Source organism: Scyliorhinus torazame, chromosome 9 (assembly GCF_047496885.1).
Source record: "Scyliorhinus torazame isolate Kashiwa2021f chromosome 9, sScyTor2.1, whole genome shotgun sequence".
Lineage (NCBI taxonomy): Eukaryota > Metazoa > Chordata > Chondrichthyes > Carcharhiniformes > Scyliorhinidae > Scyliorhinus > Scyliorhinus torazame.
Genome location: NC_092715.1, coordinates 54080261 through 54094034, shown reverse-complemented (window position 1 = coordinate 54094034; position 13774 = coordinate 54080261). Strand labels below are relative to the sequence as shown.

Genomic DNA, 13774 nt, shown 5'->3' with positions numbered 1-13774 from the left:
TACTGGGAGCACTGGCCCACGCCAATAGTCACTGGGAGCACAGCCCCCATAGTCTCTGGAAGCAGAGGACCATAGTCACTGGGAGCACAGGCCACAAAGTCACTGGGAGCACAGGCCCATAGTCACTGAGAGCACAGGCTCATAGTCACTGAGAGCACAGGCCCATAGTCACTGGGAGTACAGGCCCATAGTCACTGGGAGCACATGCCCATAGTCACTGGGAGCACAGCCCCCATAGTCGCTACGAGCACAGCCCCCATAGTCCCTGGGAGCACAGGTCCATAGTCACTGGGAGCACAGCCCCCATAGTCGCTTCGAGCACAGCCCCATAGTCACTGGGAGCACAGCCCCATAGATACTGGGAGCACAGGTCCGTAGTCACTGGGAGCACAGGCCCATATTCACTGATAACAGGCCCATATTCACTGGGAGCAAAGCCCCTAGAGTCACTTGGAGCACAGGCCCATAATCACTTGGCGCACAGCTCCCATAGTCTCTGGGAGCACAGGCCCATAGTCAATGGGAGCACAGGCCCATAGTCATTGAGAGCACAGGCCCATAGTCACTGGGAGCACAGGCCCATAGTCACTGGAGCACAGCCTCCATAGTGACTGGGAGCACAGACCCCATACCCACTGGGAGCACAGGCCCATTGTCACTGTAATCACAGGCCCATAGTCACTGGGAACACCTGCCTTTTGTCACTGGGAGCACAGGCTCATAGTCACTGGGAGCACTGGCCCATAGTCACTGGGAGAACAGGCCTATTGTCACTGGGAGCACAGGCCCATAGTCACTGGGAACAGAGGCCCAGAGTTACTGGGAGCACTGGCCCAGGCCAATAGTCACTGGGAGCACAGCGCCCATAGTCTCTGGAAGCAGAGGACCCTAGTCACTGGGAGCACAGGCCACATAGTCACTGGGAGCACAGGCCCATAGTCACTGAGAGCACAGGCCCATAGTCACTGAGAGCACAGGCCCATAGTCACTGAGAGCACAGGCCCATAGTCACTGGGAGTACAGGCCCATAGTCACTGGGAGCACAGGCCCATAGTCACTGGGAGCACAGCCCCCATAGTCGCTACGAGCACAGCCCCCATAGTCGCTACGAGCACAGCCCCCATAGTCACTGCAGGCACAGGTCCATAGTCACTGGGAGCACGGCCCCATAGTCACTGGGAGCACAGCCCCATTGTCACTGGGAGCACAGCCCCATAGACACTTGGAGCACAGGTCCGTAGTCACTGGGAGCACAGGCCCATATTCACTGTGATCACAGGCCCATATTCACTGTGATCACAGGCCCATATTCACTGAGAGCAAAGCCCCTAGAGTCACTTGGAGCACAGGCCCATAATCACTGGGCGCACAGCTCCCATAGTCTCTGGGAGCACAGGACCAGAGACACTGCGAGCACAGGCCACATAGTCATTGAGAGCACAGGCCCATAGTCACTGGGAGCACAGGCCCATAGTCACTGGGAGCACAGCCCACATTGTCACTGGGAGTACAGGCCTATAGTCGCTGGGAGCACAGGCCCATAGTCAGTGTGAGCACAGGCCCATAGTCACTGGGAGGACAGCCTCTATAGTCTCTAGAGCACATGTCCATCGTCCCTGGGAGCACAGGCAAATAGTCACTGGGAGCACAGGCCCATAGTCACTGGGAGCACAGCCCACATTGTCACTGGGAGTACAGGCCTATAGTCAGTGTGAGCACAGGCCCCATAGTCACAGGGAGCACAGGCCCATAGTCACTGGGAGCACATGCCCATAGGCACTGGAGCACAGCCTCCATAGTGACTTGGAGCAAAGACCCCATACTCACTGGGATCACAGGCCTTTAGTCACTGTGATCACAATCCCATAGTCACTGGGAGCACAGGCCGATAGTCACTGGGAGCACAGGCCCATAGTCACTGGGAGCACAGGCCCATAGTCACTGGAGCACAGCCTCCATAGTGACTGGGAGCGCAGACCACAGACTCACTGGGAGCACAGGCCCATTGTCACTGGGATCACAGGCCCATAGTCACAGGGAGCACAGGCCCATAGTCAGTGTGAGCACAGGCCCCATAGTCACAGGGAGCACAGGCCCATAGTCACTGGGAGCACATGCCCATAGGCACTGGAGCACAGCCTCCATAGTGACTTGGAGCAAAGACCCCATACTCACTGGGATCACAGGCCTTTAGTCACTGTGATCACAGGCCCATAGTCACTGGGAGCACAGGCCGATAGTCACTGGGAGCACAGGCCCATAGTCACTGGGAGCACAGGCCCATAGTCACTGGAGCACAGCCTCCATAGTGACTGGGAGCACAGACCACAGACTCACTGGGAGCACAGGCCCATTGTCACTGGGATCACAGGCCCATAGTCACTGGGAGCACAGGCCTTTAGTCACTGGGAGCACAGGCCCATAGTCACTGGGAACACAGGCCCATAGTCACTGGGAGAACAGGCCTATTGTCACTGGGAGCGCAGGCCCATAGTCACTGGGAACAGAGGCCCAGAGTTACTGGGAGCACTGGCCCAGGCCAATAGTCACTGGGAGCACAGCCCCCATAGTCTCTGGAAGCAGAGGACCAGAGTCACTGGGAGCACAGGCCACAAAGTCACTGGGAGCACAGGCCCATAGTCACTGAGAGCACAGGCCCATAGTCACTGAGAGCACAGGCCCATAGTCACTGGGAGTACAGGCCCATAGTCACTGGGAGCACATGCCCATAGTCACTGGGAGCACAGCCCCCATAGTCGCTACGAGCACAGCCCCCATAGTCCCTGGGAGCACAGGTCCATAGTCACTGGGAGCACAGCCCCCATAGTCGCTACGAGCACAGCCCCATAGTCACTGGGAGCACAGCCCCATAGATACTGGGAGCACAGGTCCGTAGTCACTGGGAGCACAGGCCCATATTCACTGATAACAGGCCCATATTCACTGGGAGCAAAGCCCCTAGAGTCACTTGGAGCACAGGCCCATAATCACTTGGCGCACAGCTCCCATAGTCTCTGGGAGCACAGGCCCATAGTCAATGGGAGCACAGGCCCATAGTCATTGAGAGCACAGGCCCATAGTCACTGGGAGCACAGGCCCATAGTCACTGGAGCACAGCCTCCATAGTGACTGGGAGCACAGACCCCATACCCACTGGGAGCACAGGCCCATTGTCACTGTAATCACAGGCCCATAGTCACTGGGAGCACCTACCTTTTGTCACTGGGAGCACAGGCTCATAGTCACTGGGAGCACTGGCCCATAGTCACTGGGAGAACAGGCCTATTGTCACTGGGAGCACAGGCCCATAGTCACTGGGAACAGAGGCCCAGAGTTACTGGGAGCACTGGCCCAGGCCAATAGTCACTGGGAGCACAGCGCCCATAGTCTCTGGAAGCAGAGGACCCTAGTCACTGGGAGCACAGGCCACATAGTCACTGGGAGCACAGGCCCATAGTCACTGAGAGCACAGGCCCATAGTCACTGAGAGCACAGGCCCATAGTCACTGGGAGTACAGGCCCATAGTCACTGGGAGCACAGGCCCATAGTCACTGGGAGCACAGCCCACATAGTCGCTACGAGCACAGCCCCCATAGTCACTGCAGGCACAGGTCCATAGTCACTGGGAGCATGGCCCCATAGTCACTGGGAGCACAGCCCCATTGTCACTGGGAGCACAGCCCCATAGACACTGGGAGCACAGGTCCGTAGTCACTGGGAGCACAGGCCCATATTCACTGTGATCACAGGCCCATATTCACTGTGATCACAGGCCCATATTCACTGAGAGCAAAGCCCCTAGAGTCACTTGGAGCACAGGCCCATAATCACTGGGCGCACAGCTCCCATAGTCACTGGGAGCACAGGCCCATAGTCACTGGTAGCACAGCCCACATTGTCACTGGGAGTACAGGCCTATAGTCGCTGGGAGCACAGGCCCATAGTCAGTGTGAGCACAGGCCCATAGTCACTGGGAGGACAGCCTCTATAGTCTCTAGAGCACATGTCCATCGTCCCTGGGAGCACAGGCAAATAGTCACTGGGAGCACAGGCCCATAGTCACTGGGGGCACAGCCCACATTGTCACTGGGAGCACCGGCCTTTTGTCACTGGGAGCACAGGCTCGTAGTCACTGGGAGCACTGGCCCATAGTCACTGGGAGAACAAGCCTATTGTCACTGGGAGTGCAGGCCCATAGTCACTGGGAACACAGGCCCAGAGTCACTGGGAGCACTGGCCCAGGCCAATAGTCACTGGGAGCACAGCCCCCATAGTCACTGGGAGCACAGGCACACAGTCATTGGGAGCACAGCCCCAGAGTCACTGGGAGCACAGCCCCATAGTCATTGGGAGCAGAGGTCCATAGGCACTGGGAGCAAATTCCCATATTCACTGGGAGCACAGGCCCATGTTCACTGGGAGCTCAGGCCAATAGTCACTGGGAACGCAGGCCCATAATCACTGGGAGCACTGGCCCAGGCCCATAGTCACTGAGAGCACAGGTAAATAGTCACTGAGAGCACAGGCCCACAGTCATTGAGAGCACAGGGCATAGTCACTGGGAGCACAGGCCCATAGTCATTGAGAGCACAGGCCCATAGTCACTGGGAGCACAGGCCCATAGGCACTGGAGCACAGCCTCCATACTGACTGGGAGCACTGACCCCATACTCACTGGGAAGCACAGGCCCATTGTCACTGGAATCACAGGCCCATCGTCACTGGGAGCACAGGCCGTTAGTCACTGGGAGCACAGGCCCATAGTCACTGGGAGCACAGGCCCATAGTCACTGGGAGAACAGGCCTATTGTCACTGGGAGCACAGGCCCATAGTCACTGGGAACAGAGGCCCAGAGTTACTGGGAGCACTGGCCCAGGCCAATAGTCACTGGGACCACAGCCCCCATAGTCTCTGGAAGCAGAGGACCATAGTCACTGGGAGCACAAGCCACATAGTCACTGGGAGCACAGGCCCATAGTCACTGAGAGCACAGGCCCATAGTCACTGAGAGCACAGGCCCATAGTCACTGGGAGTACAGGCCCATAGTCACTGGGAGCACAGGCCCATAGTCACTGGGAGCACAGCCCCCATAGTCGCTACGAGCACAGCCCCCATAGTCAGTGCAGGCACAGGTCCATAGTCACTGGGAGCACGGCCCCCTAGTCTCTGGGAGCACAGCCCCATTGTCACTGGGAGCACAGCCCCATAGATACTGGGAGCACAGGTCCGTAGTCACTGGGAGCACAGGCCCATATTCACTGTGATCACAGGCCCATATTCACTGTGATCACAGGCCCATATTCACTGAGAGCAAAGCCCCTAGAGTCACTTGGAGCACAGGCCCATAATCACTGGGCGCACAGCTCCCATAGTCTCTGGGAGCACAGGCCCGGAGACACTGGGAGCACAGGCCACATAGTCATTGAGAGCACAGGCCCATAGTCACTGGGAGCACAGGCCCATAGTCAGTGTGAGCACATGTCCATCGTCCCTGGGAGCACAGGCAAATAGTCACGGGGAGCACAGGCCCATAGTCACTGGGAGCACAGCCCACATTGTCACTGGGAGTACAGGCCTATAGTCGCTGGGAGCACAGGCCCATAGTCAGTGTGAGCACAGGCCCCATAGTCACAGGGAGCACAGACCCCATAGTCACTGGTAGAACAGTCCCCAAAGTCACTGGGAACGCAGGCCCGTAGTCACTGGGAGCACAGGCCCATAGTCACTGGGAGCACAGGCCCATAGTCACTGGGAGCGCAGGCCCGTAGTCACTGGAAGTACAGGCCCCATAGTCACAGGGAGCACAGGCCCCATAGTCACAGGGAGCATGGTCCCATAGTCACAGGGAGCACGGCCCCACAGTCACTGGGAGCACAGCCCCATAGTCACTGGGAGCACAGCCCCATAGACACTGGGAGCACAGGCCCATAGTCACTGGGAGCACAGCCCCCATAGTCACTGGGAGCACAGCCCCCATTGTCACTGGGAGCACAGGTCCATAGTCACTGGGAGCACGGCCCCATAGTCACTGGGAGCACAGCCCCATTGTCACTGGGAGCCCGGCCCATCGACACTGGGAGCACAGGTCCATAGTCGCTGGTAGCACAGGCCCATATTCACTGTGATCACAGGCCCATATTCACTGCGAGCTCAGGCCACACAGTCACTGAGAGCACGGGCCCATAGTCATTGAGAGCACAGGCCCATAGTCACTGGGAGCACAGGCCCATAGTCACTGGGAGCACAGCCCACATTGTCACTGGGAGTACAGGCCTATAGTCACTGGGAGCACAGGTCCACAGTCACAGGGAGCACAGACCCATATTCGCTGGGAGCAGAGGCCCATATTCACTGGGAGCAAAGCCCCCATAGACACTGAGAGCACAGGCCCATAGTCAGTGTGAGCACAGCCCCCATAGTCACTGGGAGCACAGCCCCCATAGTCTCTGGGAGCACATGTCCATAGTCACTGGGAGCACAGACACATAGTCACTGGGAGCACGGCCCCACAGTCACTGGGAGCACAGGTCCATAGTCACTGGGAGCACAGACACATAGTCACTGGGAGCACAGACCCATAGTCACTGGGAGCACAGGTCCATAGTCACATGGAGCACAGACCCATATTCACTGGGAGCAGAGGCCCATATTCAGTGGGAGTAACAAGCCCCCATAGTCACTGGGAGCACAGGCCCATAGTCACTGGGACCACAGGCCGCCTAGTCACTGGGAGCACAGATCCATTGTCACATGGAGCAAAGCCCCGGAAATCACTGGGAGCACAGGCACATAGTCCCTGGGAGCACAGGCCCATAGTCACTGGGAGCACTGCCCCCTAAGCCACTGCAGCACAGCCTCCATAGTCACTGGGAGCACAGCCCCCATACTCACTGGGAGCACAGGCCCATTGTCACTGGGATCACAGGCCCATAGTCACTGGGAGCACAGGCCTTTAGTCACTGGGAGCACAGGCCCATAGTCACTGGGAGCACAGGCCCATAGTCACTGGGAGAACAGGCCCAGGCCAACAGTCACTGGGAGCACAGACCACATAGTCTCTGGGAGCACAGGTCCATAGTCACTGGGAGCACCGGCACATAGTCATTGAGAGCACAGGCACATAGTCACTGGGAGCACAGGCCCATAGTCACTGGAGCACAGCCTCCATAGTGACTGGGAGCAAAGACCCCATACTCACTGGGAGCACAGGCCCATTGTCACTGGGATCACAGGCCCATAGTCACTGGGAGCACAGGCCTTTAGTCACTGGGAGCACAGGCCCATAGTCACTGGGAGCACAGGCCCATAGTCATTAAGAGCACAGGCCCATAGTCACTGTGAGCACAGGCCCATAGTCACCGGAGCACAGCCTCCATAGTGACTGGGAGCACATACCCCATACTCACTGGGAGCACAGGCCTTTAGACACTGGGAGCACAGGCCCATAGTCACTGGGAGCACAGGCCCATAGTCACTGGGAGAACAGGCCTATTGTCACTGGGAGCGCAGGCCCATACTCACTGGGAACACTGGCCCTGTCCAATAGTCACTGGGAGCACAGCCCCCATAGTCACTGGGAGCACAGGTCCATAGTCACTGTGACCACAGGCACACAGTCATTGGGAGCACAGCCCCAGAGTCACTGGGAGCACAGCCCCATAGTCACTGGGAGGTCCATAGGCACTGGGAGCAAATGCCCATATTCACTGGGAGCACAGGCGCATATTCACTGAGAGCTCAGGCCTATAGTCACTGGGAGCACAGCCCCATAGTCACTGGGAGCACAGCCCCATAGACACTGGGAGCACAGGTCCGTAGTCACTGGGAGCACAGGCCCATATTCACTGTGATCACAAGCCCATATTCACTGGGAGCAAAGCCCCTAGTGTCACTTGGAGCACAGGCCCATAATCACTGGGCGCACAGTTCCCATAGTCTCTGGGAACACAGGCCCATAGTCACTGGGAGCACAGGCCCATAGTCATTGAGAGCACAGGCCCATAGTCACCGGGAGCACAGGCCCATAGTCACTGGAGCACAGCCCCATAGTCACTGGAGCACAGCTTCCATAGTGACTGGGGGCACAGACCCCATACCCACTGGGAGCACAGGCCCATTGTCACTGTAATCACAGGCCCATAGTCACTGTGAGCACAGGCCTTTTGTCACTGGGAGCACAGGCTCATAGTCACTGGGAGCACTGGCCCATAGTCACTGGGAGATCAGGCCTATTGTCACTGGGAGCGCAGGCCCATAGTCACTGGGAGCACAGCCCCAGAGTTACGAGGAGCACTGGCCCAGGCCAATAGTCACTGGGAGCACAGCCCCCATAGTCACTGGGAGCAGAGGTCCATAGGCACTGGGAGCAAATGCCCATATTCACTGGGAGCACAGGCCCATGTTCACTGGGAGCTCAGGCCAATAGTCACTGGGAATGCAGGCCCATAATCACTGGGAGCACTGGCCCAGGCCCATAGTCACTGAGAGCACAGGTCAATAGTCACCGAGAGCACAGGCCCACAGTCATTGAGAGCACAGGGCATAGTCACTGGGAGCACAGGCCCATAGTCATTGAGAGCACAGGCCCATAGGCACTGGAGCACAGCCTCCATAGTTACTGGGAGCAAAGACCCCATCCTCACTGGGAGCACAGGCCCATTGTCACTGGGATCACAGGCCCATTGTCACTGGGATCACAGGCCTTTAGTCACTGGGAGCAGTGGCCCATAGTCACTGGGAGCACAGGCCCATAGTCATTGAGAGCACAGGCCCATAGTCACTGTGAGCACAGGCCCATAGTCACTGGAGCACAGCCTCCATAGTGACTGGGAGCACAGACCCCATAATCACTGGGAGCACAGGCCCATTGTCACTGGGATCACAGGCCCATTGTCACTGGGATCACAGGCCCATAGTCACTGGGAGCACAGGCCTTTCGTCACTGGGAGAACAGGCCTATTGTCACTGGGAGCGCAGGCCCATAGTCACTGGGAACAGAGGCCCAGGGTTACTGGGAGCACTGGCCCAGGCCAATAGTCACTGGGAGCACAGCCCCCATAGTCTCTGGAAGCAGAGGACCATAGTCACTGGGAGCACAGGCCACATAGTAACTGGGAGCACAGGCCCATAGTCTCTGAGAGCACAGGCCCATAGTCACTGAGAGCACAGGCCCATAGTCACTGAGAGCACAGGCCCATAGTCACTGGGAGTACAGGCCCGTAGTCACTGGGAGCACAGGCCCATAGTCACTGGGAGCACAGCCCCCATAGTCGCTACGAGCACAGCCCCCATAGTCACTGGGAGCACAGGTCCATAGTCACTGGGAGCACGGCCCCATAATCACTGGGAGCACAGCCCCATAGTCACTGGGAGCACAGCCCCATAGACACTGGGAGCACAGGTCCGTAGTCACTGGGAGCACAGGCCCATATTCACTGTGATCACAGGCCCATATTCACTCTGAGCAAAGCCCCTAGAGTCACTTGGGGCACAGGCCCATAATCACTGGGCGCACAGCTCCCATAGTCTTTGGGAGCACAGGCCCAGAGACACTGGGAGCACAGGCCACATACTCATTGAGAGCACAGGCCCATAGTCACTGGGAGCACAGCCCACATTGTCACTGGGAGTACAGGCCTATAGTCGCTGGGAGCACAGGCCCATAGTCAGTGAGAGCACAGGCCCATAGTCATTGGGAGCACAGCCTCTATAGTCTCTAGAGCACATGTCCATAGTCCCTGGGAGCACAGGCACATAGTCACTGGGAGCACAGGCCCATAGTCACTGGGAGGACAGCCCACATTGTCACTGGGAGTACAGGCCTATAGTCGCTTGGAGCACAGGCCCATAGTCAGTGTGAGCACAGGCCCCATAGTCACAGGGAGCACAGACCCCATTGTCACTGGGAGCACAGGCCCCAAAGTCACTGGGAACGCAGGCCCGTAGTCACTGGGAGCACAGGCCCATAGTCACTGGGAACACAGGCCCATAGTCACTGAGAGCGCAGGCCCGTAGTCACTGGGAGTACAGGCCCCATAGTCACAGGGAGCACAGGCCCCATAGTCACAGGGAGCACGGCCCCATACTCACAGGGAGCACGGCGCCACAGTCACTGGGAGCACAGCCCCATAGTCACTGGGAGCACAGCCCCCATAGTCACTGGGAGCACAGCCCCCATTGTCACTGGGAGCACAGGTCCATAGTCACTGGGAGCACGGCCCCATAGTCACTGGGAGCACAGCCCCATAGTCACAGGGAGCCCGGCCCATCGACACTGGGAGCACAGGTCCATAGTCACTGGTAGCACAGGCCCATATTCACTGTTATCACAGGCCCATATTCACTGCGAGCTCAGGCCACATAGTCACTGAGAGCACATGCCCATAGTCATTGAGAGCACAGGCCCATAGTCACTGGGAGCACAGGCCCATAGTCACTGGGAGCACAGCCCACATTGTCACTGGGAGTACAGGCCTATAGTCACTGGGAGCACAGATCCACAGTCACAGGGAGCACAGACCCATATTCACTGGGAGCACAGGCCCATAGTCACTGGAGCACAGCCTCCATAGTTACTGGGAGCAAAGACCCCATACTCACTGGGAGCACAGGCCCATTGTCACTGGGATCACAGGCCTTTAGTCACTGGGAGCACAGGCCCATAGTCATTGAGAGCACAGGCCCACAGTCATTGAGAGCACAGGGCATAGTCACTGGGAGCACAGGCCCATAGTCATTGAGAGCACAGGCCCATAGTCACTGAGAGCACAGGCCCATAGTCACTGGGAGTACAGGCCCATAGTCACTGGGAGCACAGGCCCATAGTCACTGGGAGCACAGCCCCCATAGTCGCTACGAGCACAGCCCCCATAGTCACTGCAGGCACAGGTCCATAGTAACTGGGAGCACGGGCCCATAGTCACTGGGAGCACAGCCCCATTGTAACTGGGAGCACAGCCCCATAGACACTGGGAGCACAGGTCCGTAGTCACTGGGAGCACAGGCCCATATTCACTGTGATCACAGGCCCATATTCACTGTGATCACAGGCCCATATTCACTGAGAGCAAAGCCCCGAGAGTCACTTGGAGCACAGGCCCATAATCACTGGGCGCACAGCTCCCATAGTCTCTTGGTGCACAGGACCAGAGACACTGCGAGCACAGGCCACATAGTCATTGAGAGCACAGGCCCCTAGTCACTGGGAGCACAGGCCCATAGTCACTGGGAGCACAGCCCACATTGTCACTGGGAGTACAGGCCTATAGTCGCTGGGAGCACAGGCCCATAGTCAGTGTGAGCACAGGCCCATAGTCAGTGTGAGCACAGGCCCATAGTCACTGGGAGCACAGCCTCGATAGTCTCTAGAGCACATGTCCATCGTCCCTGGGAGTACAGGCAAATAGTCACTGGGAGCACAGGCCCATAGTCACTGGGAGCACAGGCCCATAGTCACTGGGAGCACAGCCCACATTGTCACTGGGAGTACAGGCCTATAGTCGCAGGGAGCACAGGCCCATAGTCAGTGTGAGCACAGGCCCCATAGTCACAGGGAGCACAGGCCCATAGTCACTGGGAGCACATGCCCATAGGCACTGGAGCACAGCCTCCATAGTGACTTGGAGCAAAGACCCCATACTCACTGGGATCACAGGCCTTTAGTCACTGTGATCACAGGCCCATAGTCACTGGGAGCACAGGCCGATAGTCACTGGGAGCACAGGCCCAGAGTCACTGGGAGCACAGGCCCATAGTCACTGGAGCACAGCCTCCATAGTGACTGGGAGCACAGACCACAGACTCACTGGGAGCACAGGCCCATTGTCACTGGGATCACAGGCCCATAGTCACTGGGAGCACAGGCCTTTAGTCACTGGGAGCACAGGCCCATAGTCACTGGGAACACGGGCCCATAGTCACTGGGAGAACAGGCCTATTGTCACTGGGAGCGCAGGCCCATAGTCACTGGGAACAGAGGCCCAGAGTTACTGGGAGCACTGGCCCAGGCCAATAGTCACTGGGAGCACAGCCCCCATAGTCTCTGGAAGCAGAGGACCATAGTCACTGGGAGCACAGGCCACAAAGTCACTGGGAGCACAGGCCCATAGTCACTGAGAGCACAGGCCCATAGTCACTGAGAGCACAGGCCCATAGTCACTGGGAGCACAGGCCCATAGTCACTGGGAGCACATGCCCATAGTCACTGGGAGCACAGCCCCCATAGTCGCTACGAGCACAGCCCCCATAGTCCCTGGGAGCACAGGTCCATAGTCACTGGGAGCACAGCCCCCATAGTCGCTTCGAGCACAGCCCCATAGTCACTGGGAGCACAGCCCCATAGATACTGGGAGCACAGGTCCGTAGTCACTGGGAGCACAGGCCCATATTCACTGATAACAGGCCCATATTCACTGGGAGCAAAGCCCCTAGAGTCACTTGGAGCACAGGCCCATAATCACTTGGCGCACAGCTCCCATAGTCTCTGGGAGCACAGGCCCATAGTCAATGGGAGCACAGGCCCATAGTCATTGAGAGCACAGGCCCATAGTCACTGGGAGCACAGGCCCATAGTCACTGGAGCACAGCCTCCATAGTGACTGGGAGCACAGACCCCATACCCACTGGGAGCACAGGCCCATTGTCACTGTAATCACAGGCCCATAGTCACTGGGAGCACCTGCCTTTTGTCACTGGGAGCACAGGCTCATAGTCACTGGGAGCACTGGCCCATAGTCACTGGGAGAACAGGCCTATTGTCACTGGGAGCACAGGCCCATAGTCACTGGGAACAGAGGCCCAGAGTTACTGGGAGCACTGGCCCAGGCCAATAGTCACTGGGAGCACAGCGCCCATAGTCTCTGGAAGCAGAGGACCCTAGTCACTGGGAGCACAGGCCACATAGTCACTGGGAGCACAGGCCCATAGTCACTGAGAGCACAGGCCCATAGTCACTGAGAGCACAGGCCCATAGTCACTGAGAGCACAGGCCCATAGTCACTGGGAGTACAGGCCCATAGTCACTGGGAGCACAGGCCCATAGTCACTGGGAGCACAGCCCCCATAGTCGCTACGAGCACAGCCCCCATAGTCACTGCAGGCACAGGTCCATAGTCACTGGGAGCACGGCCCCATAGTCACTGGGAGCACAGCCCCATTGTCACTGGGAGCACAGCCCCATAGACACTTGGAGCACAGGTCCGTAGTCACTGGGAGCACAGGCCCATATTCACTGTGATCACAGGCCCATATTCACTGTGATCACAGGCCCATATTCACTGAGAGCAAAGCCCCTAGAGTCACTTGGAGCACAGGCCCATAATCACTGGGCGCACAGCTCCCATAATCTCTGGGAGCACAGGACCAGAGACACTGCGAGCACAGGCCACATAGTCATTGAGAGCACAGGCCCATAGTCACTGGGAGCACAGGCCCATAGTCACTGGGAGCACAGCCCACATTGTCACTGGGAGTACAGGCCTATAGTCGCTGGGAGCACAGGCCCATAGTCAGTGTGAGCACAGGCCCATAGTCACTGGGAGGACAGCCTCTATAGTCTCTAGAGCACATGTCCATCGTCCCTGGGAGCACAGGCAAATAGTCACTGGGAGCACAGGCCCATAGTCACTGGGAGCACAGCCCACATTGTCACTGGGAGTACAGGCCTATAGTCGCAGGGAGCACAGGCCCATAGTCAGTGTGAGCACAGGCCCCATAGTCACAGGGAGCACAGGCCCATAGTCACTGGGAGCACATGCCCATAGGCACTGGAGCA

General features: G+C 57.9%; 2 protein-coding genes across 26 annotated transcripts in view; both read left to right on the top strand.

Annotated features, from left to right (window-relative positions):
* The window catches only part of LOC140429207 (sorbin and SH3 domain-containing protein 2-like), a 1121994-nt gene that overhangs the window by 665892 nt on the left and 442328 nt on the right, over positions 1 to 13774 (top strand). The window lies entirely within an intron of this gene.
* The window catches only part of LOC140429208 (uncharacterized), a 298619-nt gene that overhangs the window by 232662 nt on the left and 52183 nt on the right, over positions 1 to 13774 (top strand). The gene's annotated exons all lie outside the window — the stretch shown is intronic.